The sequence below is a fragment of the Terrapene carolina genome, unplaced genomic scaffold (genome assembly GCF_002925995.2).
Source record: "Terrapene carolina triunguis isolate 2854851 unplaced genomic scaffold, T_m_triunguis-2.0 Scaffold34029, whole genome shotgun sequence".
Classification (NCBI taxonomy): domain Eukaryota; kingdom Metazoa; phylum Chordata; order Testudines; family Emydidae; genus Terrapene; species Terrapene triunguis.
The window spans coordinates 1,056,413-1,068,797 of record NW_020698380.1 but is presented as its reverse complement, the minus strand read 5'-3'; the positions used below and the strand labels follow the sequence as shown (position 1 = coordinate 1,068,797).

General features: G+C 48.2%; 1 non-coding gene across 1 annotated transcript; it reads right to left on the bottom strand.

The window, feature by feature from the left end:
- Positions 1-4,185: 4,185 nt before the first annotated feature.
- On the bottom strand, positions 4,186-4,257 carry TRNAC-GCA. The gene has a single exon. It is a non-coding gene; the product is annotated as a tRNA-Cys (tRNA).
- Between the last annotated feature and the right edge of the window lie 8,128 nt (positions 4,258-12,385).

Genomic DNA, 12,385 nt, shown 5'->3' with positions numbered 1-12,385 from the left:
CTGCCCGGGTCCTGGCCACTAGTCCGGGGGGCTCTGCATTTTAATTTAATTTTAAATGAAGCTTCTTAAACATTTTAAAAACCTTATTTACTTTACATAGAACAATAGTTTAGTTATATATTATAGACTTATAGAAAGAGACCTTCTAAAAATGTTTAAATGTATGACTGGCACGCGAAACCTTAAATTAGAATGAATAAATGTAGACTCGGCACGCCACTTCTGAAAGGTTGCCGACCTCTGGACTACAGAGTTGTTAACTGCCCACTTAACCTTGAATGGTCTCTTGCAACATGTTAATTCCTTAGACTAAACAATCTGTTCCACCTTGTGTTTAGCTGTGCCACTCTGAGAACCTTTCCCAGACCCAAAGAAGAGCTCTGTGTAAGTTAGAAAGCTTCTCTCTCTCTCATCAACAGAAGCTGGTCCAATTAAAGACATTACCTCACCTACCTTGTTTCTCTGGGACCAACATATAAATATAAATATAATACAATATTCTGGGACCAACATAGGTACAACACTGCAAATAGTCAGTACAAAGGAATTGGGTAAAAGATTTAAGGAATTGGGTAAAGATAAAAACCACCAGTGAAGATGTGAAAGCATACAGAGGACAATACAGTTTCAGATCTGCAAGCTGTCATCTGTATTGCTCAAGAAACAGCTCTTTATATTAAAAAGATTTTGTACATAATAGCAGAATCTGAGTGCAGGTAAAATTTTCAAAAAAGGCCATCATTCAAGAGCCATAGTGACATAGAAAGTTAGCTGGACTTCAGCTCCCTCTAATCAACATTTCACAGATTTAAGAACCGCAAGTGCCTCTTAAAGCAAAATCTGCTGTTGAATGGGGTTCATTTGTGAACACATCATCTAGGTCAGTATGTCACCAGTTTAATGTAGGAGCTTAGTTGTGTTCTCTTGCTTTGCCAGCTCTATGGCTTTTTACCAACTATAGTTGGGCAAGTAACTGATTTTTCAGATCCCTGGCAGCGCCAAAAAAAACAAACAAAAGTTGTTTCATGTCACCAACATTTTTCAAAATTTCTGGTAAATGATAAAAAATTAAATGTAGAGACGTACCGTGTGGCAAGCCAGGGTGTGAACGTACAGCACATTCACCTGCTGCGAAGCAACTTGCCACTTGGCTAGGCTAGTGCGCTGTTCATTCACAACCTGGCTTGCCACGCACTAAGTCTCCGAGTAGACCAGCCCTTCGAATCGAATGAAACATTTGGGGGAAAAGGGCTAGATTCACAAGGTGCCATTGGTGTCATTCACAAAACAAAGCGAAACAGCTTCAACAGGAGAGATTCACAGACACCCCCATCCAGAATAGCCAATAACTTGGTGGTTAGGTCACCAACAGGGATGCAGCTGACCTTGGCTCAAGTCCCTGCTCCTATGTCTCCCCTATGCCAGGTGAGCGCTGTAACCATTGGGCTGTAGGCCACAAGGGGGCATCCCCACCACCTCAGTGAGGGCTTGTGAATGGTGGCTAAATATTGGTGGTAGGCACCTAGGTCGCTTTGTGAATGTAGCCTGAAGAATTCAAATGTTTGTTTCAAAGATGTCAAAGTGAACCATTTTGACATCTCCGACTCCCTCCCACCAAAACAGTTTGCTGAAATCATCACAAAATGTTTTGCTTGACCTAAAAATGCAAGTTCAGGTAAACAAAATTTTGGCTGAAAAATTTTGCCCAGCTCTACTGTTAGCCCTGTAGCAATTCAGCTGTAGGGAGGTAAGAGTGGAAATGGTGGCTTAGAGCCTGCTTCTGCAGCATTCGCGTGTGCTTAACCAGGCACTGTAAGTAGTCCCATGAAAATCAGAGGGGAGAGGGTCACACACTTCCAGTGTGTAGAGCTAAGCACATTGTCATAGGGCACCCCCGACTGGAGTGGCACTGCCAGCAGGTTGCAGCATGACTGGTGCACCTGCCTTGATTTCCCCTTCATCAGAGTCCCCAGTAAAAGTCTAAAAAGTCTCTGAATATAAATATAGCCCTCTCAGAGTTAATGTATTAAAATAAGTCCCATGCAACCAACTCCCACAAGCATAGTCCCACCAGTACATCACCATGGTCCAGCTCTCCGGGGCCATCCCAGTGACCCTCACCGCATCTTTCTCCCAGCCTTCAGCCCTTTCTGGCCCCTCAGCCAGGGGCGGCTCTATGTTTTTTGCCGCCCCAAGCACGGCAGTCAGGCGGCCTTCGGTCACGTGGATTCGGCGCCATTTCTGCAGGTGATCTGCCGGTCCCGCGCCTTCGGTGTACCTACTGCCAAATTGCCGCTGAAGCCGCAGGACTGGCGGACCTCCTGAAGGCTGCCTGACTGCCGCCCTCACAGCGACCAGCATGCTGCCCCCCCACGGCTTGCCGCCCCAGGTACGCACTTGCTGCGCGGGTGCCTGGAGCCGCCCCTGCCCCCAGCTTCAGCTCTCTGGCTCTGAGAGCAAGCAGGCATCTCCCTCTGCTGCGCTCAGCCTTCAGCCCTCTCTTGCCATGGCTTGCTGGCTCAGAAAGGTCAGCAGGCCAGCTCCTCCACTGCCTTCCTGGTAATCCCCCCTCTCTTGCCAGGGAGAGCCTACAGAGAACTTTGTGCTCCTTACAGCCTTCACTAGCATCCGACGAAGTGGGCATTCACCCACGAAAGCTTATGCTCCAATACATCTGTTAGTCTTAAAGGTGCCACAGGACTCTCTGTAGCCTTCACTAGATACCTCCTCCAGCCATCTGCTCTCTGGGGGTATGTCTACACTGCAATTAAACAAAATTAAGCTGACTCAGACTTGCGGGGATCAGGCACAAGGGCTGTTTAACTGTGGTGTAGACGTTCTGACTCAGGCTCGAGCCTGAGTTCAGGGACCTTCCCACATTGCAGGGTGAGGGTGCTAGAGTCCAGGCTCCCGCCCAAGCCTGAACATTTACACCACCATTAAATGCCCTTTAGCCCAAATCCTGTAAGCCCAAGGGTTTTAATTGCAATGTAGACATACCCTGGGAGCTCTGACTCAAGAAGTCCCTCTGTCACCGGGCAAGCAGAGAAAGCCCTATGTCTGCTGCCCCTTCCCCAAATCACCCAGGCTTCCTCTCATCAGGTCACTCTCACCTCTAGGTACAGGTGCCCTTCTTTAAAGCAATTCGGAGGCAGCTAACAAGGCACAGGTGCATTGGCCCTACTCCCTCTTAAAAGGCCAGTGTCACCCTGTGACACATTCTTAGGTCTTTGCAGGGTAAGGATCTTAGAATGAACAACTTTTCAGTCATAGCTACAGTGTTGTCATCACAATGTTACCATAGCAGCCATTCAGTACAACAGGTTTGTTAACAAAGATATTGAAAGGGCAAAATTGGGGATAAGATGACATTTGTCGTAATGAGGAAGAAGATTTGGTATGGTGTTTTTTCCATCCCCGGCTTCTTTTTTCTGAAGGTTAAAAAGACTACAGGGTGTTTTGGTCCTGTTTCATAACAGCTTCCCCTTTCTGGACTTAAAAATTAAATCCAGAATTTAGTTTTTCTGTGATTATTATATTTATTGTTCTCCTCCACATACCTTTACTTCTGGGTACAAAGAGCAGCATGGAACTAATGACATCATAAAGCATTCCTACATCACACCCGATCTGCCATCACATAGCTCACCTTGCCTAGACTCCTTCTCTAGAATCAACAGAAGGAGCCTGCATTCTACAAACCTACTCTGAAGGACCCTCCCCCACCAAAGAAGCCATTTGGGGCATAGCCATCATTGCATTTTGCTTCTAAATTGCAGTGTCATCAAGGATCCATTGATAGATCATGTTGTGTTGTGCAATAAACTGCATATGGTTATGAACCTGTTTACCTGATGCTGACTAATGCTATAGCCAGCTTTTAAGGCTGGTAGGGGATACTGCACGTTTTGATGAGATCATGGTAGTTGATACTGTTATGTTTTCAAGGTGTTGATGGCTACCCTCAGGTGAGTACTTGCTCCAAAGACAATCACGGACCTCATTAAAGTCAAGGAGCATGGCAAGCACTCTTTCAGACTCCATGGAAGGAGCAATTGAGACTCTTTTTGTAACTGACTCTATGTCTACACTTCAGCTGGAAGCAAGACTCCCAGCCTGGAGGAGAGATTTGTGTTAGCAGGGCTTAGAACCCCCAAAACTGTATTTTCATTAATACAGCTCTAAAGGGAGCACCTGGAGTTGAACCAGGGACCATTTGAACTGCAGTCAAATGCTCTTCCACTGAGCTATGCTCCCATACACTTACTAGCCCCTAGGTGTGAGTTCAGGTGGCTAATCTGAGCTGCTGCCAGTGCCACGGTACCCACACAGTTATTTTTAGATTGCTGGCATAAGTCTGTCTACCCCGGGCTGGGAGGCTTGTTCCCAGCTGCAGTGTGGACATTCCCCCAGAGGGCTACAAGGCACATGGCAGCTCAGAGCTAAGCTGTGTGGGCTGAGGATACAGGTGGGTACTAGGATAGTGGCTGTGCAGCACACATGCATTAGTGGCAAAAAGTTGCAAGGAGAGGTTGTGAGTGTGACCCTGAGAAGACGCAAAAGGACAGAGTTTCTTGAGCACATAGCTCACCGGTGAGGCAGACGTGGGGGATTTCTGAGCAAGGAAACTGCCTGTTTGTTTCTACTGGGTTCAGGAAAACAGGACTGGGTACATTTTTATAAATAAACAAGAATGTGACTCTCATTGATTTTTCATAATGGAAAAAACCCTGCAAGGCCCTGAGTGGTAGCTGACTGCTTGGGCCAAAGGGGCAGCAGTACTATATATCCTCAACTGCCCATCATCTTCAAAGGGAACATAAATGCTGTGCTATTAAACCATAAAAGGAACAATTTTAGTTATTAACTGTTGGTTTTTTGGCAACATGAACTGAACAAATCAACTTCTTTGTTTTATTTTTAAAGCACAGAAAACCTGCAGACCCAGTTAACTATTGTGCCAAAATACTTTCAGAAGAAATGGAATACAGGTACCTTGCAAAATATTGCAAGGTCGGACTCTTTCTCAGAGAGCTCACCAAATACTTTATACATTCAAATAATCACTACCCCTAGAAGTTATACAAACCTTCCATTAAATAAGTCAGTTTGTAAGGTAAGCTCATTCTTGTGTTCTTTCACACATTCTTAAAGCCATTAAATGAGAATGATCAAGACAATTTTTTTTTTACCTTTAAAGAAAGGTAATTGAGAACTCTCCCCCATTTTAAGTTTAATGAAATTCAGGCTTATCAGTAAAGTTTATACAACCACAAGATACCTGTTGAGCATCAAAAGTTTTTGGTCTTGAAAAGAACATCCAGAAGAAGATGCCATTGGTAGTGCATTTCAACAGAACTCCATGAACATCCATGGAATTAAGCAATGAGAAACCATGTGATGGTTCCTCTAGAAAACTAAGGAGACAATATGGTAAAAGTGCTAGTGTGGACTAGCTGCCAGGGTTTTTAACCACAGTGTCCCATGGACTTTCTCTGAGCTGGTTTAGATGATGTGATGGTAGCGACACCTGAGCCATGGCTACCCTAGGATTGCCACAGTTGCTACTTCATGTGTTTTATTGCAAGAGAGGTAGACTACTTAAAAATTATGAGCTGATGCAGCCAGTGAGTCAAGGGCAGCAAAACCCCATAGAATGTCTGAAGTTATGCACTGGAGTATTGTCTCCAGATTGCTGCCCAGGTAGTGGTCTTTGGGGAGGAAGGGGAGGCAGTGGCAGGAAAAAGTTAGAAATAAAGCCCTTCCTGAAGACAGAGGACAAATGCTGCAAGGGGCAATTATGAACTCCATCACTGAAAATAGCATATTTTGATCATTTAAGTTTTCCCAACCAATAGCAGTGCGGCTCCTACATAGCCATCTGTGTGGGTTTATATCAGTTTCTCTCCTCTTTTTTCAAATAAGTGTCACATAGTGTAATTGTGACTAATTAGAATTTGGCCCTCTCCCCTTATTAACAAGTGTGATGCTCTGTCCTAGGAAACTAGGAAGGCTGCAATCTTAAAAAGGAGGAAGCACAAGTAGGTGAAATCCACCAGCTTAGCTGTGCCATGTTTACAAAAAATAAAAGGCTGAATGTAGAGCTAGTGGAAGGAAGGAAAAGATGTAGGAAAAAAGCGAAAATACATTTTAAATGTTTCCTTCTAATCTCTGTGTTGTTTTAGTTTCCCTTTGCATTTTCTCTCTGTTTACAATGTCTCAAAAGTGTAAGAGAGCCAGGACTGTGCACTCTCCTTACATTGTAGCTACTTAACATTTTATTCTGTAATACTTTAAGGACAGTAGACTCAGTTATTCTCACACCTAGCGGATAGCACTGCAACTCCATTGGCTTCCCTGGAGTTATTCCTGATTTACATTATTTGTACTATACTAATGCCTAAGGTCCCAACCAAGACCAGGGGCCATTGCACTGAGTGCCATACAAATACTTAAACAAGGGCCGCTGCCCCGAAAAGCTTGCAATCAAAGTAGACGAGGCAAAGGAAACATTAACCCCATTTTACAGATGGGGAAGGTGATTTGCCAAAGGCCACAGAGAACTCTTTGGGTCTTGATTTGAACAGAGATCATCCAAGTCACAATCCGATGCCTTAACATGAGATCATCCTTCCTGGTGCCAGGGGAGGGAGAATCAAGTTCAGTATCAGATCGGAGATGGTTGCTTATATTTCTTTACATTGCACTTCTCAGACTACAGGCAATACACACAAAGTTTATCCAGAATTTGATTAGCCCCTTTAGATACTAGAGTATGCCCCCCCTTTTAGGCCAGAAAATGAACTCTGGTATCACTGAGGCCAGTGTGTGGCAACTGTTGACTTTTAAGGTGGGCCTCTGCAAATCATAGTCCCCATTTATGCTGTGCCATGTTGTGCACACCTGGGCTTTACATGTGCTGCTCCAGAGAGCTTACTGTCTGTCATCTTTCATTTAATTTTTGGGACCACCAAGAGGATCCACACAGTCAACAATTAACAATAAATATAGCGGAAGAGATCATGTTAGCAAACCAAATAAAAAAAATACAAACAAAAAGACACTCACAACCACCACAACTTACACACCTCCTTCTGTACGGGGAGACTTTGGCAAACCAGTAAAGTGCCTCAAACCACTATGGCTTATTGTTAAAGGCGGCCTAGTCAGCAAGCTGTAAATTGGCCATTCAGCAGTCTCAGCTTGACCAAGGCAGAAGGGGAGGGGGGTTTAGGGTGCCACAGAAGGGGCAGCTTGACCCCGCATCCTTCCTGATAAGAATTGTGTTGAAGTTGCTAATACATGCATTTTAAAAGAGCAGGATGTGCCCAAGGAATGTGTATTGGGGTCTCAAGGCTGCAGACGCTGGAAAAACCCACACCTGGTTAATCAATAATCAGAAGGAACCTCTTGCTCGATCATTAAAACTGCTTACTTAACAAGGTTTCTTTAAGGGACATGTCATTCTATTACTAATGTATAAATAAGGGGAAAAAGCTTGAGATAGTTGGACTCGTTTGGGCACTCTTTTGGACTCTTTTTGGACTCTCCCTCTGGATACATCTTGCGGTCCCCACCGGCAGACAGAAGATTTGGCCACCGGAAGCCTGCCGCTGTGTCACTCAAAAGCCACACTCAGCTTTGGTAATTATCAAGGGTTGGGGTGTTTTACTAACCTGTTGCGGACATGTGTAAGTGCTTGAGACTAAGTAAAGTTTAGCTTTAAGTGAAAGCACTCTTGTGTTGTCCTGTTTGTGCCAGCCATCTATTGGTCGGACGGCCGTGTCTCCCCTGATTTATTTCCTGACACCTCCTCGCACAGAGTAAAAGTTACCAAGAGCTTTGGGTTGAAAGAACCCCGGGTAACACTTCCAGTCTGGTAGATATCCACAAACCAATGCCCTACGCCATCCAGAGGCCAAGATTCCCAATGGCTTTCAGACTATACAAAGTATTGCCTTCCTTCTCCAGCTCTTGAAAGTAATTTTGAATTTGAAGAGGAGGGAGAGAAACAGAACGGTAATCGGAATGACCTGATTTTAGGGTCCAACAAAGTAGGACCCTTCAAAGTAGTTGGTTTATAACCAGAGGACATTTCAAATGAGAATTTAGAAATTCAGTTATTCACTAATGCATTAAGATTCTACGTTTTAAATTGAAGGCAGAATTGAAGAGTTTGTTTTGCCTTGCACATTCCCAGAACTAAGTACTTCTTTTTCAACTGCCTGTAAGTTAAGTGGAAGGGTTAAAACCAAATCAAAGATGTTAAACACCAATACTATTCAAGGCCTTGTTTGCGTTAGTAACATGGCTAGTAATTTATATCAGAAAATTCTACCATTGCTGTAGAACAAGAATACTTACTCTCTTTGTTGTACCGTCTCAACCACCACTTCCTCAAAAATCAGAAGTTCCTTATAAAATGATGTGATTTGTAACCACAGCCTCCTATAACAGATTGTGAGGGTTTACGCCCCTCGTTACAGGGCAGCATGGCCTAGTGGCCAGAGTCCATAGAATAAGCCCTTGTCACAGGGCAGCACGGCCTAGTGGCCAGAGTCCATAGAACTTCCCCTAGTTACAGAGCAGCACGGCCTAGTGGCCAGAGTCCATAGAACTGCCCCTGGTTACAGGGCAGTAGGACCTTACTGCTGGCTCAGCGTGGGGGTCCTACCGAAACATGCTGAGGCTTACTGGGGTCAAGGTACCAGTCCGTCACCCCCTCCCTGGGTCGCTTCCTACCGGCTTGGGAGTTGGGGTCTCCCACGAATCCCAGGGTTCTCCGCGGGTCTCCGGGTCCATCACCTCCACTGGTTCCTCCCCTGGTAGGGGTTCGTGCCGGTCTGTAGAAGCCTCCATTCCCCGCAGCTTCGAGAGCGTCGGCTGGTCCTCTGCAGGAGCTTCCCGGTTAGGTCCTTCCACCAGCCCAGACTGAGCTGAATTCCCTCCCTTTATACTCCCTAAGCACTTGGAGCATGCCCAGTACGCACGGGGCGGGACTTCCTCCGTCAGAGCTACTGGTCTAACGGCGCTGGGTCTAGTGCGGGGCGGGATTGCCCAGTCACACACCCACCCCCTCACGAGGGATCCCCCGGGTTGGGCCGCCTCCTCCTCCCCCTGTCTGGAAAAGAAATCTGCGTTAGCATGGGCTTTACCCGGGCGATGAAATACGCGGAAGTCGTAGGGTTGGAGTGAAAGGTACCAACATAGTATCCAGGGGTTCGCGTCCTTCATACTATGTATCCATCATAAGGGGGCATGGTCTGTGATCAGCCTGAAGTTATTCCCCAACAGATAATAACATAAGGCGTCAATGGCCCATCTCACTGCCAGGGCCTCTTTCTCAATTGTGGAGTACCGTTGTTCCCGGTGGAACAGTTTACGGCTTAAATACAGTATCGGGTGTTCTTCCCTGTCCAATTCCTGGGAGAGTACGGCCCCCAGGCCTACTTCAGAGGCATCTGTCTGAAGTATAAATTCTTTTGAAAAGTCTGGGTGTCGCAGGACCGGTTCATGTGTGAGTCGTTCTTTCAGAGCTTCGAAGGCTTCGTTGCACTCTTCCGACCACTGCACCTGTCGAGGCTGCGAGTTCTTCGTCAGGTCCGACAGAGGGGCGGCTTTGGATGCAAAGTCTGGCATGAAGCAGCGGTAATATCCAGCTAGGCCCAAAAACTGGCGCACTTGCTTCTTCGTCTTGGGGATGGGTACGTCTCTGAGGGCCTGCACTTTGCTGATTAGGGGCGTCGGTTCCCCCCCCCCCAACCGTATATCCAAGGTAGGTTACCTCCTCTTGCCCGAGGTGGCACTTCGCCAGGTTGGCTGTAAGGCTGGCTGCTCTAAGGGCCTGCAACACCCCAGCCAGATGGCATAGGTGGTCCTCCCAGTTGTCGCTATAGACTACGATGTCATCTATATACGCCGCCACATACTGGTCATGGGGTTGTAAGACCTTATTCATCAACCGCTGGAACGTAGTCGCGGCTCCATGTAGCCCGAACGGCATTGTTATAAATTGGAAGAGGCCGAATGGTGTTGAGAAGGCAGTCTTATCCCAGGAGTTTGGTGTGAGGGGGATCTACCAGTATCCCTTGGTTAGGTCTAAGGTTGACAAGTACCTTGCTCCCCCGAGCCGCTCCAACAATTCATCCACCCGCGGCATCGGATATGCGTCGACGCTGGAGATGGCATTGACCTTTCGGAAGTCGATACAAAAACGGGTAGTCCTGTCAGGCTTTGGGACTAAGACGATGGGGCTGCACCACTCGCTCTTTGATTCCTCCACAACCCCCATCTCCAGCATTGTCTCCAGCTCCTTTCAGACTGTGTCCCACATTTTCCGGGGTAACGGCCAGTGGTGGTCTCTTACCTTCTGACCGGGAGTGGTTGCGATATGATGACTCGTCAGGGCAGTTCGTCCTGGGTGGGCGGATAAGACATCGGGAAACTTCCCTATCAATTGCTGTATTTGCTCTCGCTGTACGGGCACGAGGCTCGCCCCTAACGTCACCGGCCTTGGTTCTGGGGGGTCCCTTACTAGGGGTCCGAGTTCTGATTCTGGGGTGAACGGGCCGATGAGCAGGGCTTCCCTGGTCTTCCAGGCCTTCAGAAGATTTACATGGTATATGCGCGTCTCGGTCGCCCCGGTAGCCGGACCTCGTAGTCTACTGGTCCAATCCTCCGGATTACCTCGTAGGGTCCCTGCCATTTGGCTAGCAGTTTCGATTCGGCCAATGGCAACAAAAGCAACACCCGATCCCCGGGGCCGAAACTCCGTCCCCTAGTTCCTCGGTTATAGAGGCGTTCTTGGTTCGCTTGTGCCTGTATCAAGTTCTCCCGGGCGAAAGCACCTTGCGTTCGTAGCCGTTCTCGAAGTTGCAACACGTATTGGATGGTCCTGAGGACTCGGGTCTCCTGGGCTTCCCACTCCTCCTTCAGGAGATCCAGGATCCCCCGGGGCTGCCTGCCATACAGGAGTTCAAAGGGTGAAAACCCCGTCGATGCCTGGGGTACCTCCCTGATGGTGAACAGCAGGGCTGGCAGCAGGGTGTCCCAATGCATAGGGTCCTCCTCCATGAACTTCCTTAACATGGATTTGAGTGTACCATTGAAAAGTTCCACCAGGCCGTCTGTCTGGGGATGATAGACTGATGTCCAGAGGGTTCGTATTTGGAGGAGGTGGCACAATTCCACTATCAGCTTAGAGGACACATTCGTGCCCTGATCTGTCAGGATTTCCGCCGGTATCCCGACTCTAGCAAAAATCTTCACTAGTTCGGTAGCGATCGCCAGCGCTGTGGCTGTCCGAAAGGGTACGGCTTCAGGGTAACGCGTCGCGTAGTCCACTACCACTAGGATGAAGCAGTTTCCTGTCTTACTTCTTTCAAGGGGTCCGACCAGGTCCATCCCAATCCTTTCAAAGCGTATGCCGATGACTGGCATAGGGATCAGGGGTACCCGGGACACACCTTTTGGTCCCGCCAGTTGGCATTCTGGGCAAGACGCGCAGTAGTCCCACACCTCCCGGTGTATGCCAGGCCAGAAGAACCGACGAACTATCCTCTGGAGGGTCTTCTCCCACCCCAGGTGCCCAGCCCAGGGGTTAGCGTGGGCTAGTCGGAGGAGGCTTTGTCGCAGCATCCGAGGGACCAATAGTTGACGGAATGTCTCCTGGGCCTGCTGTTTCTGCACTACCCGATACAGGCGATCTTGCCATATCTCAAAGCGTCGAACCTTCGTTGGGACCCAGGCTGGTGGCCTGTTCCCAGGCCCTACTTAGGGTCAGGTCCTCTCTCTGTTCTTGCACAAAGTCCACATCCCATTCCAGTTCCATTTGAGCATCCTCAACTGACTGGGACCTTATAGCGGGGTTGTTCGCAGGGGTCTCTCCCGGTGCCGATGTCCCTTCTCCGGGGTCGTCCCGTGGCATGCATCCGAGCAGCCCCACTCGTGGAGGCCTCAACCCGTTGGTTTGTGGGCTGGGCGGTTGGTACCTCCGGAGAATCTCCCCAAAGCCCGGCCAGTCTCGTCCCAATACTACCAGGTAGGCCAATTTGGGGGCTACGCCAACGCGAAGGCCCCCCCCTCCTGGCGGCAGACTTCTATCTTCGCCCAGGCTGAAGGGTAAGGGCGGATGTCCCCATGTACACATTGCAGGTGGATTTGGGTGTCAGAGAGTTTGAGGTTGGGGACCAACCCCTCCCATATGAGGGTCTGGCTGCACCCGGAGTCCACGAGGGCATTTGTGAGGATCCCCTCGACCCGGACAGGGACCACGAACTTTCCTAGTCCTCTCTTACGGGCCCTTCTTCCGGCGACCCAGGCTTGTCCATAATTGCAGTCCATAAACGGGCAGTCTCGCCGAAAATGCCCCTCTCGTCCGCACTCC